The 11,389-nt window shown below is 37.9% G+C and overlaps 1 protein-coding gene across 1 annotated transcript in view; it reads right to left on the bottom strand.

The window, feature by feature from the left end:
- Positions 1–11,389, bottom strand: part of ALG13 (ALG13 UDP-N-acetylglucosaminyltransferase subunit) — a 128,558-nt gene that overhangs the window by 21,636 nt on the left and 95,533 nt on the right.

The following is an 11,389-nucleotide window of genomic DNA, read 5'->3' as shown; positions in this document are numbered from 1 at the left end:
TCACTTTCCCTGTCTGTCTCTCCAGCAAGCATATACACTATGGAAGTGGGGTGGGGGGGAGGGAAACAAAAAGAAAACAACCTGGAAGTAGCAGAGCTCTATCATATTTGATACATCAGCTAGCAGGTACATAAATATCATTAAAGCACAATTTTCACTTAGCTTACTATCTACTGCAAATTTAAGAATGCTTTCAGCACTGCTTACTCTCAGTCAAATCAGGAGATGTAGAAATTAAAAAGAAATAATCTAAAGTGCACAGATTACAAGGAACTCTAAATCATAGCAGTTCCATTTCTAATTAGGCACAGTCTTCAAAACAAAAACAGGATAGACATGGGGGTGGATCTTTCAAAAAGTTCCTAAAAATGTGTATTGTGAAAATATTTTACATGGATTTCAAAATTGCCCTGCACTAAAACAGATTTGTACTTTAATTTTCCAAACTTTAAAAAATGCCCTTGTGTAAATATTTTTAAAGGTTTTTTATCATAGGGCGCATGTGCCTGCCAGAGAGGAGAGACAGTGAGAGGGAAAGCAAGAAATCACTTCTTAGGAGGGATGGCCACACAGCAATACTTTCTCTTCCATTCTCCTCTCAGGGTTTTGGGGTCACACTCACGCAGCATGGTTTTCAAGCCACCAGATTCAGGACTCGAACCAGGGTTGGCCATGTTGGAGTCCAGCACCCTAACCACTTCACCACCTGCTGGCCCTCCAGATTTTTTCTCACATGTTTTATCCCTTTATATCCGTTACTATAGCTTAACAATATATTCACTTTGGAGTCTTGCAATTTTTGATATAAGAAATTCAAATATCATTATGTTTAGGGCCATCTGGTAGTACAGCAGTAATGCAAAACTTTGCAATGCTGGACTCACAGAAGACCCAGGGTTTCTGTGTTGAGGCCTCCCTGTACACACTGGGCACGTGCATATGCTCATGACCCAGACTAGTTTAGAATGAATAACCGAGTGAAGAGCTTGTTGGGGGTGTATCCCAACTTCTCCCTCTCATTCACAGAAGACATTAACTTCTAAAAACTATGTTTAAAGGGAAAAAAATGTGGTTTCACCAACCTGGTAAAAATACATACCTCCATATATATCATTTTTACATATATTTTACACACACACACACACAGATATACCAGCTGAATTTGTTAAATTTTTTTTTTTTTCTGGAAAAGATGAAGGATGTGAACCTTCAAGATTAACAGAATAATTTTAGCTAATTTAAGTATTAAATTTCCTAATAATGTTACCTGCAATATCATTTTAACCCTGGGAAGAATATAAAGTGTATCATTCAATAAAGGTTTAAATTCAGTTTCAGGATTCTGAATTTAGTACAGGAAGAGTCTATATAAACTGAATTTATTATTCTGGTAATTTAGCAAGAAGTATAATCCACAATGATTTTATTCACTGACTAATACTAGCAATATACTCACTTGTACCTTTTTATTCAGTTATAGGCTAATCCTAATAGGAGATCCGTGGTTTAGGGTTATCTAAAGTTTGATAAACAAATTTTTGAGGGTGAAAAAATATTCTATTGTGGTGGTAGTTACAAAACCTTCTACATTTGAGAAAACTCATAGAAGTGGGCACCAAAAATTGAACTTTGTTGTATGTAAATTAAACAGTAAATTTTTAAAATCTGTTCACCTGTTTGATGTTTTTTTCCATACACTTAAATCTCTTATCATTTGTATCTAAATTAAATAGTAAATTTTAAAAATCTGTTCCCCTGACTGTTTTGAAGTTTTTCCATACATTTAAAGGTCTCTTAATAGTTAAAGAGAAATTTAATTTTCATACTATCCCCCAAAATGCTGTAATTCTATGGGTTTGTTTTCTATAAGACAATGGCTTCTCCACTTAAAATAAAATCAGATCTTTTTATTTGTTTAAGAATTATTTTAACTTTATTTTAATTTGACCAGAGAAGGACAGAGTAGGAGTGAAAGTGAGAGTGTGAAAGAGAGAGGGTAAGTAAGAAAGCAAGCCACAAGGTCAGGGACTCAAACCTTAGTCGGCCATGTAGTAGTCCAGTGCCCTTAACCACCATGCCACCTGCTGGTCCCATACATCAGACACTTAAGAAAAAAAAAAGCAAATGGTGTGGGCTAGCCCATGGCTTAGTTGTTATGGAACCCACATGGCTAACAATGTGGCTTGAATCCCAGATCCAGAAGCTTGAGAAATGCACCAGGAATGGATGCATGTGTGCCCTAAATCCCAAAAAGATAAATGGAGAAGGGATTACAGTGTGACCAGGCCCTATAGGGGATGCTTTCTCCCTCTCCCTCTGTCTCTAATGAGTTTATATGACCTTTAGCAAATTAAATACAAAAACAAATGAAATAAAGTCAATTAATTAGCTAAAGATAGTGGAATGCAATTATGATTCCTAGATACACGTCATCTACTAGATACAGAGGTAGCTAAATGAATTCTCAGAGGCCTGAGAAAATTAGGGTAAAAGAAATTTGGAGGTTATTTTGTCTGAATTTACCTTCCTTATAAATGCATAATATTATAATAAGCCCTGTAAGAAAAAGCTTTTATAATGTCCAGGTGATCTAGAGAAACGTGAGCATCTCCTGCTCATCACACATTAAATAAAGGCTCAGTAGACTTAATGGGTAAGTTCGAAGGACGTAGCTTGGCTCCAGAACATAGGAACTAATATTCTAAAGTATTAGTAGAAATAAATATACTGCATTCAGAATACTTATTACCTCCTATCCATGCAGCTGCAATTTGCTCCAGGACATTTGAGAAGACAGTATGCGTATACATAAAAAGACCTTGCTTCTCTAGAGACCAAAGAGCAGGGTCAAGACTAAAATGCAGTAAGACAAAATAGAAGGGACCACCAAAATTAATACACGAAGACCCATGATTAATATAACATCAAAATTTTTAATAAAGACAGGATCCAATATTGGAGTTGCATTGCCCCAACAATGTATGCCTCACTTAATTCACCTTAAGCTTGGCCCACAGATTCTATTTTTATTTAAAACTGATACTCTGTTCATAATTTTACATTTTTTTAATACTATTTATCTTGATTACTGTTCATTTTTATTCTTCTATGTTTTAGGCTTTTGCTATAGGACATGTGTTCGTATTGGAGAGAGACAAAAGGTTAGAGGGAGGGAAAGTGAGAAATCACTCCCCAGCGGGGATGGTCACATCACAATCCCTTTTCCTCCATTCTCTTCTTGGGATTTTGGGCACATACACACATGTGCCTAGCATCATTTTCAGGATGCCAGGACTGAGACTCAGACTATGGAGACAACCATGTGGGATTTAGCACCTTAACCACCAGACCATCTGCTGGCCCTACTGTGAGTTTTTCTTTTGTTTTTGGGCATCTCATTAGATTTTGCATTTGGGAAAAGTGTGTCACTAGTCTTAGCCCTGGCAAAAGCCTTGGGAATAGTTACCAAAACTAAAGAGTTTTAAGTTGACAGTACTTAATGCCTATGAGGAGACTCACATTAAAGGCAATCATGACTAGTTACCTGATACATTATCAGTAACCTAAACAAGGAGAGAGGCCTGCCAGAGACACACGAATGACAAAATGAGAAACATCAGTTTTTTTCTTCTATGTAAGGTCTTGACAAGAATGAGAAAGAATATTTAAGAACCAGCCAGTCAGTCTTGTCAAGTATAACTATTTACATTACTTAACAAATAAATGAATTACATTAAAAAGTAAAATGAAGGCAGAATACATTTTTAGAAATATTTGGCATTAAGAGGGCCAGCAGATGGCGTGGTGGTTAAGGTGCTGGACTTCCATATGGCTGACTGCAGTTTGAGTCCTGTATGCAGTGGCTTGAAAATCATGCCAGGCATGTGTGTGTGCATACCCAAAACACCGAGGAGATGGAAAAGGGATTACAGTGTGGCTATACCCCCAGAGGGGTGATTTCTCACTTTTCCTCTCCTCTCTCAAGCAAGTACATGCACCCTATAAGAAAAAGAACTTAAAAAATAAATAAGTAAAAACTATAAAACAAAACAGGTAAGAACTATTTGGCATTCAAAGGGTAAGCTTTCATTGATTCCATATGAGGCATTATAATGTTCAATTCACCTGTCGCTTGCATATCCTAAGCTCAGACATCTGGAAGCAAACAGCTATTGTTCTCCCCTACAATTTGCATAAAGCAGTAAAACAGGGCATACATTAATTATTTCCAATGAAATTTCTTTTTTTTTTTTTTTTTTGGAGAAGTTTTTGCTATAGGGCGCATGCGCTCACCAGAAAGAGAGAGAGAGAGACAGAAAGAAATCGAGAAATCATCCCCCAGGGGCGATGGCCATGCCGCAATCCCTTCTCCTCTATTCTCTCAGGATCCTGGGCATGAGTTTAAGTCACCAGGTCCAGGACTCGAACCGCGGTCGACTACATGGGAGTCCAGAGACATAGCCATTATGCTAACTGCTGGTCCCTCCCATGAAATTTCTTAAGAGTTCTTTTTTAAGAGAGATTTTTGCTATAGGGCAGGTGTGCTCACTAGAGAGACAGAGCGAGAGGAAAGAGACAGAAAGCGAGAAATCATGCCCCTGGGGGGGATGGCCATGCCATAAACCCTTTCTCCTCCTCTTGGGATATTGGGCATGCATACACATATGCCTGGCATGAGTTTTAAGCTTCCAGGTCTGGGACTCTAATTGTGGTCGACTATGTGGGAGTCCAGCGATGTAACCATTATGGCATCTTCTGGTGCCTCCAATGAAATATCTCTACCATCATTAACAATTATTTCATATTTTTATCCAGGCACTGTGTTAAGCATTTATAAATGAAGAGATACAGAAAACAAACAAAACATAAGGCTTAATTAATGATCAAGGTCAACACTGCCCAGTTCAAGAAATAAAACTTTGCCAGCTACCTCAGAAAATTTCCATTTGTCCCATCCCAATCACAGCCCTCTCCCTCCCACAATAATTATCCATTATTCTGACTTTAATAATAATTTCCTTTTAGCTTTGTTATTAGAGCTTTGTCACTCAAATGTGTATCCCTAGATAGTTGTTAGTCTTGCCCACTCAAAAAATATTTATGTCTTGAATCTTTTTTTTTTTTCCAGATTTTTGCCATAGGGCATGTGCACTTGCTAGAGAGAGTGTGACAGAAGGAAAGAGAGAAAATTTCCCCTTTAGGGAATAGCCTCACTGTAATCCCTTTCTTCATTCTCCTCTTGGGATCCTTGGTATGCATGCATACTGACCCAGCATGTCTCTTAAGCCACAGGGTCTCTATCCTGAACCGCAGCCAGCCACATGGCAATCAACTGCCCCAACCACAACACCTGTTGGCTCTCAAATCTCTTCTAATCTACTGGCCCCTCTTTCATTCCTTTCATTTCCTATGAGGCCAGCAGATGGCATGGTGGGTTGAGGTGCTGGACTTCCCCATGGTTACCTGTAGTTCAACTGCCAGACCAGGCAGCCCAAAAATTACAACAAACAAGCAAATAAATAAATAAATGTTAACAACAACAACAAAATATTTAAAAACAAAAAAAGGGGTACCAGCAGATGGCATAATGGTTATGGTGCTGGACTCCCACGTAGTCAACTGCAGTTCAAGTCCCAGGCCCGGTGGCTTAAAACTCATGCTGGGCACATGTGCATGTGTGCCCAAAATCCCGAGAAGAGAATGGAGGTGTAGGGATTACAACATGGTCATCCCCCCTAGGGGGTGATTTCTCACTTTCTGTCTCTCTAGCAAGCACATACACCTTATAGCAAAAATGTCTCTTTTTTTAAAATCCCTTTTATTTCCTCACAGCCTTTTTGCCCCCTAAATAACCATGACCCTTTCACTTATCCAGTTTCCCACAGTCTGAATTTTAGTGATTACATACTCGCATACTCGCAGTGTCGTTCAACATGTTCCGTATTTCCTGCAATTAAGAAGCTAAATCCAGGAGACTAGATCATAATCAAGACTGATTTATTTAGCATGGTTATGGGTAATGTCTGTCTTTACAGTCTCAGCAGTTTTTAATGCTTAATGTCCACCCATTCATTAGGGACTACAAAGTGATTCTGTCACTTCTAACTAGTTAGAATACTATTACAAAGAGACATTTCCTCTCATCATGTATTTGGTTTTGTAGTGGTTCAGTTCATGTAAGAAAGAGAGAATAAATGCTTGATTAGTTCCCTTTGTTTTGTTTTCTTAAGGTTCTTGCCATAGGGCATGTGCACCTGCCAGAGAGAGGGAAAGTGAGAACATACCACTGAGGGGAGACGGCCACATTGCAATCCCTTCTCCTGCATTCTCCTCTCAGGATCTCAGGCACAAATGCACAAGCACCTGGTGTGATTTTCAAGCTACTATGAACTATGGCTACCATGTGGAAATCCAGTGCCTTAACCACCATGCTACTTGCTGGTCTCCTCAAGTCACTAATTTTTTAAAAATTATTTTATTTATTACTTATTTTAATTTGACCAGAGAGGGACACTGAGAGGGATAGAGAAAGGGAAAGTGTGAATGCAAGCTGTCAGGTCCAGGACTTGAACCGTGGTCGGTCATATAGGAATCCAGCGCCCATAACCACCATGCCACCTGCCAGCCCCTCAAGTGATTAATTTTTAAAATACCATTAGAAATGTTTAAATTTAACATTTTTGATATGATTCCCATCTACCGTAACTATTATTAAGACTCAAATTATTTCACCTTTAGCTACTGGGAACCTTCTAACAATGGCTCCTGAGCCCTTTTGACATGACTCCAGTACTCTGATAGCTTCCTTACTATCTGCCATGGCAAGAATTTGTTCCAGGCTCATCCTGAACATGTAATGCCCAAACCTGGAATCAATCATTTCTCCACAAAGCCCTGTTTGTTTTAATGAGACAAATTGTATTTTAAGACCGTAAACTGGGTACTGAAAATACTTTTTTTTTTAAAGAGAGATTTTTTTTTTTTTGCTATAAAGCACGTATGCACACTGGAGACCCAGAGAGAGATAGAGAGAGGGAAAATGAGAAATCACCCCCCTCCGGGGGGAAGGGGGGGATGGACACACTGCAATCTCTTCTCCATTCTCCTCTAGGTATTTTGGGCACACATGCACATGCAGCCAGTGTGAGTTTCAAGCTGCAGGGTTCAGGACTAGAACCACAGCCGGCCATGTGGGTGTGCAGCACCTTAACCACTATGCAACCTGCTGGCCCCCTAAGGATACTTATTTATTGAACAGAACTAAGAAAGATACATATATTTAAAGATAAAATACCTAAAATTAATACTGATGTAGCCAAATAAAATTCTAGAGTAGCTTTTACTCAGCCTATTATATCTACATTACCCTTCTTTCATGCTGAAGATTACTGGTTCACAGGAACATAGGGTGAATAAAATTAGAAAATATTGTGATTATTGAGATCATTAAAAATATTTTTTCTGGGACGAGCAGATGGTGTAATGGCTATGCTGCTGGACTCCCGTGTAGTCGACTACAGTTTGAGTCCAAGCCCTGGTGGCTTAAACTCACACTAGGCATGTGTGGGTGTGTGCCCAATATCTCAAGAGGAGAATGGGGGAGAAAAGACTGCAGCATGCCCATCCCCCTGGGGGATGATTTCTCGCTTTCTGTCGCTCTGTCTCTCTAGGGAGTGCATGTGCCCTATAGCAAAAATCTCTCTTTTAAAAAAAGTATTTTTAGTACCCAGTTTGTGGTCTTAAAATATCATTTATCACATAAAAAAAAATATACAGGGCTTTCTCTTAAAAAAAAAAAATACTTTTTCTATGTTCTCTCAGGTCTCCTGTTTTTTTATTGCCAGAGGGTATATACATTCACAAGACAGAGAAAGCAACCCCCAGTGGAACATGGTCATGCTACAATACTTCTTCCTCCATTCCTCCTTCCCATTAGGATTCTGGGTAAGCATGCACACATACTTCTGGCATGTTTCCAAGCCACCAAGGCCAGGATTTGAACCACAGTCAGTCATATGGGATCTGGTTCCCTTAATCACTGTACTACTGGGCTAGCCCTCTCTTCAATTAAAAAAAAATTAAAAAGCTCTATTTACATTGTCCAAATATACAGCTATTACAAAGTATATTTTTCAACATCTCAATCCTCACATTGTCTTAATTCTACTAGATAATTTAATACTTACCAGTAGGTCTTAAGCCAGTGTCTCAAATTGTTTTGTTGGTCTAAAAGTCAAAAGCTTACTCTCTAGTATGCTGCAGTTTGATACAACTTTCTATGATGGTAGCAATATTCTATATTTGTGTTATCCAATATACTAGCTACTAGTGATATGTGGCTTTGAGCACTTGGCATGTGGCTAATGTGACTGAGAAACTAAATATTTACTTACTTTTAATAGCCATGAATCTATTTCAATTTATATTGGAAAAATATAACAAGCATATAAAATCCAAGATAAGAACTTTCTCCTCAAAATTTACAGAAGTTAAAAAGTGAATCATATTAAACACAGCCTCAGTCAATAGGGATCTGCTTCATGAAGCTGCAAGTTATATGGGAAGGCTCAAGTTCATATCCTGGGTATACCTGAACACACCAGATGTGCCTACAGATGCACCTGTGATACTGGTGGACAGCAAGGCTTGGGGGAGGATAATGATGTGAAGACCCTTCCAGGGGTTACCACCCTTCTTTCCACTAAAGAAATAAACTTTTAAAAAGTTAGTTACATTTAAAAACTATTAAACAGGTAAATACAGGAGACAGCATGTGACTATGGAGAAAACTATGATAGTGGGATATACACACATCTCAGATTTAAAGTCCCCTGACTTGGGTGGCCATTCCCTCCCACCCCACCCCTCGTCCTTTCTCTCTTGCCTTTTCCTCTTTTTCCTTCTTCATTACACTTTCTTTTCTCTCCAAGTTTTGCCTCTTCTGAGCTTTTTTCTGCTTTCTTCTCTTCCTCCAAGATTGTCTGGTGGCCCTCTGAATTTTAAGAGGGAGAAGGAAGAGGCTCACACTTATTGATCATTAATTATTTGCTAGAAAGGCAGAGATAGAAGTCAGGCACTATTGCCAGTGAGGTCTCGGGTGGTTTCTCAAAAGTACTTCTCAAATTTTAATGTACATACCATTAAGAATCACCTGGCAATCTGGTTAAAATGCATTCTGGTCCAGAATGTCTGGAATATGGCTGGTACTTTTGCATTTCTAACAATCTGTTTTTAGTTATAAAAAAAATAAGAGCTACATAATCAATCCTTGCTGCTTCAAACTATGGTCGACAGACAAGCAGCAGCATCCACTAGATTTAAGGGTGCTGGACTCTCACTTTCCCCACCCCCTCTCTCACTCTGTCCCTCTCTGGTCAAGTTTAAACAAAGTTAAATATAATAATTCTTCAAAAATTTAATTGCCACTTGACAGCTCAGCTTTAGCAAATTCCTCAGGACTCATGGGAAGAATATCCTTTGATTCTTACATATTACTCTTCAGGCTTAAAAAATCAGTTTTGCTGGTTATAAAATGTTTGCATCACACTTTCCTTGAGTATCTTAACTATTACTCCATTTCCTACTAGCATAAAACATTACTGTCAAAGTTTTATAATTACCAATTTTTAAAGGTTTTTGTCATAGGGCATGTGGGAGGGGGAGGGAGACAGCAAGGGAGGGAGAGGGGGAGGTAACCCACCAGGAGGAATGATCATGCTGCAATCCCTTCTCCTCCATTCTCCTCTTGAGATTTTTGGGCACACACACATATGCACCCAGCATGATTTTCAAGCTGCCCAATCAGGGACTCAAACCTTGGTCGGCTGAGTGTTGAGTCCACTGCCTTAACCTCCATGCCACCTGCTGCCACCTATGATTATCGTTTTCTTTCTTATATTCTATGGGCTCTTTTAGTTAGATACTCAAAGTATTTTGTCTTTCTTTAAAGTTCAGTAATTTTACTAGAACAACCAACCAAGTATTGGTTGTTCTGGGCCAATATCATCAAGTATGCAGGATGCTGATTTAATAAGTACTTTTAAAACTTTTACAATGTCAGTAAAGTTTGCTAAATTATAGTTTTTAACATTTGTTCTTTCCCCTTTATTTTTTTCTTTAGAGACTTCTATGAGTGTTGTTCTTTGTCTAACTTCAATATGCCACCTTTGACTTTTCTTGCCCCCTTTTTCATTTTTTTAATAAAGGTTTTTTTTTTCCTTTCATGAGATAGAGAGCACATGTGTGTGAGTTAGAACCATGCAAATGGGGTCTTCACACCATGATCTGCCCCTAGCTTTAGCCAGCCCCAAATCATGGGCATGTGAATGCCTAGGGTATGAACAAAGGTCTCTGAAAGTAAATCTAAAACCATCCCATGTTGGTCAGCCTCACGTAGCTTGGCATTAAGAGCTGCAACACTCTCCAGCTCCCAACTCTCTCCCCTTTATATATCTTTTAACTGATAAATAATTGTACAGTGAAAATTTTTAGTATATGAATCTAACTAAAATGATCAAATGAGAGTAATCAGCGTATTCATCATCTCAAAGATTTATCTCTACTTTGTGTTGAAAACATTCAAAATCCTTTTAGCTATTTTGAAATATACAGTAAATCACTATTAACTAGTTACCCTATTATCCTATAGAACACTACAATTTATTCCTCTTATCCAACTGTAATTTTATGTTAGTTTTCAATCTTCATCTTCATTTTTTTTTCAGTTTTGGATTCTCCTTTTCCTATTTTATTTCTCTTATAACATTATCTGTTTATATTTGCTCAAGTTTTTTATAGTTTAGTCTTCGTCAGTGAAATCACGTTTTTCCCTTTCTAATTCTTTCCTGAGTTCCGTTACCTGATGTGAGTTCTTGTAATGATGATTTAGGTTCTTTAATGTTTTGTTATTTTATTAATCTCTTAAGCTCATTCTGAAATGGGCTATTACATTTTTTAGTTCATTTAGTTCTATTTGCTTTTGATTGTTTAAAAATATTTAGTGTGTACATTTCTGTCATGCCTTCATTATAGAGATACTGTTTTTTTAAAAAATATTTTCGTATAGCATCTGACCTTAATGTTTTTCTTTTGTTCATTTTCATGTGAAATCACTTTTCCTAAACTTTAAAGAAAGAAGGAAAACAGTTAAACACAAAATGGAAAGTTATTTGTTGAAAACACGTATAGTAACATCTTTGTGCCAATATGCAATGTAATCTGGGTGGAAAAATTTATGTTGTATGTTGTAATGATATTCAGTGACTATAAATATAAAATCAAATCAAATAAATTAAAGAAGTTAATGATGATAAAATACATATTTAAAAAAAGAATGGGGGCTAGCAGGTGGCATGGTAGTGAAGGTGCTGGACTCCCACATGGCTGACCG

Source organism: Tupaia chinensis, unplaced genomic scaffold, assembly GCF_000334495.1.
Source record: "Tupaia chinensis unplaced genomic scaffold, TupChi_1.0 Scaffold144991_2, whole genome shotgun sequence".
Classification (NCBI taxonomy): domain Eukaryota; kingdom Metazoa; phylum Chordata; class Mammalia; order Scandentia; family Tupaiidae; genus Tupaia; species Tupaia belangeri.
The sequence above is the reverse complement of the archived record's forward strand: the minus strand, read 5'-3'. Positions and strand labels throughout refer to the sequence as shown.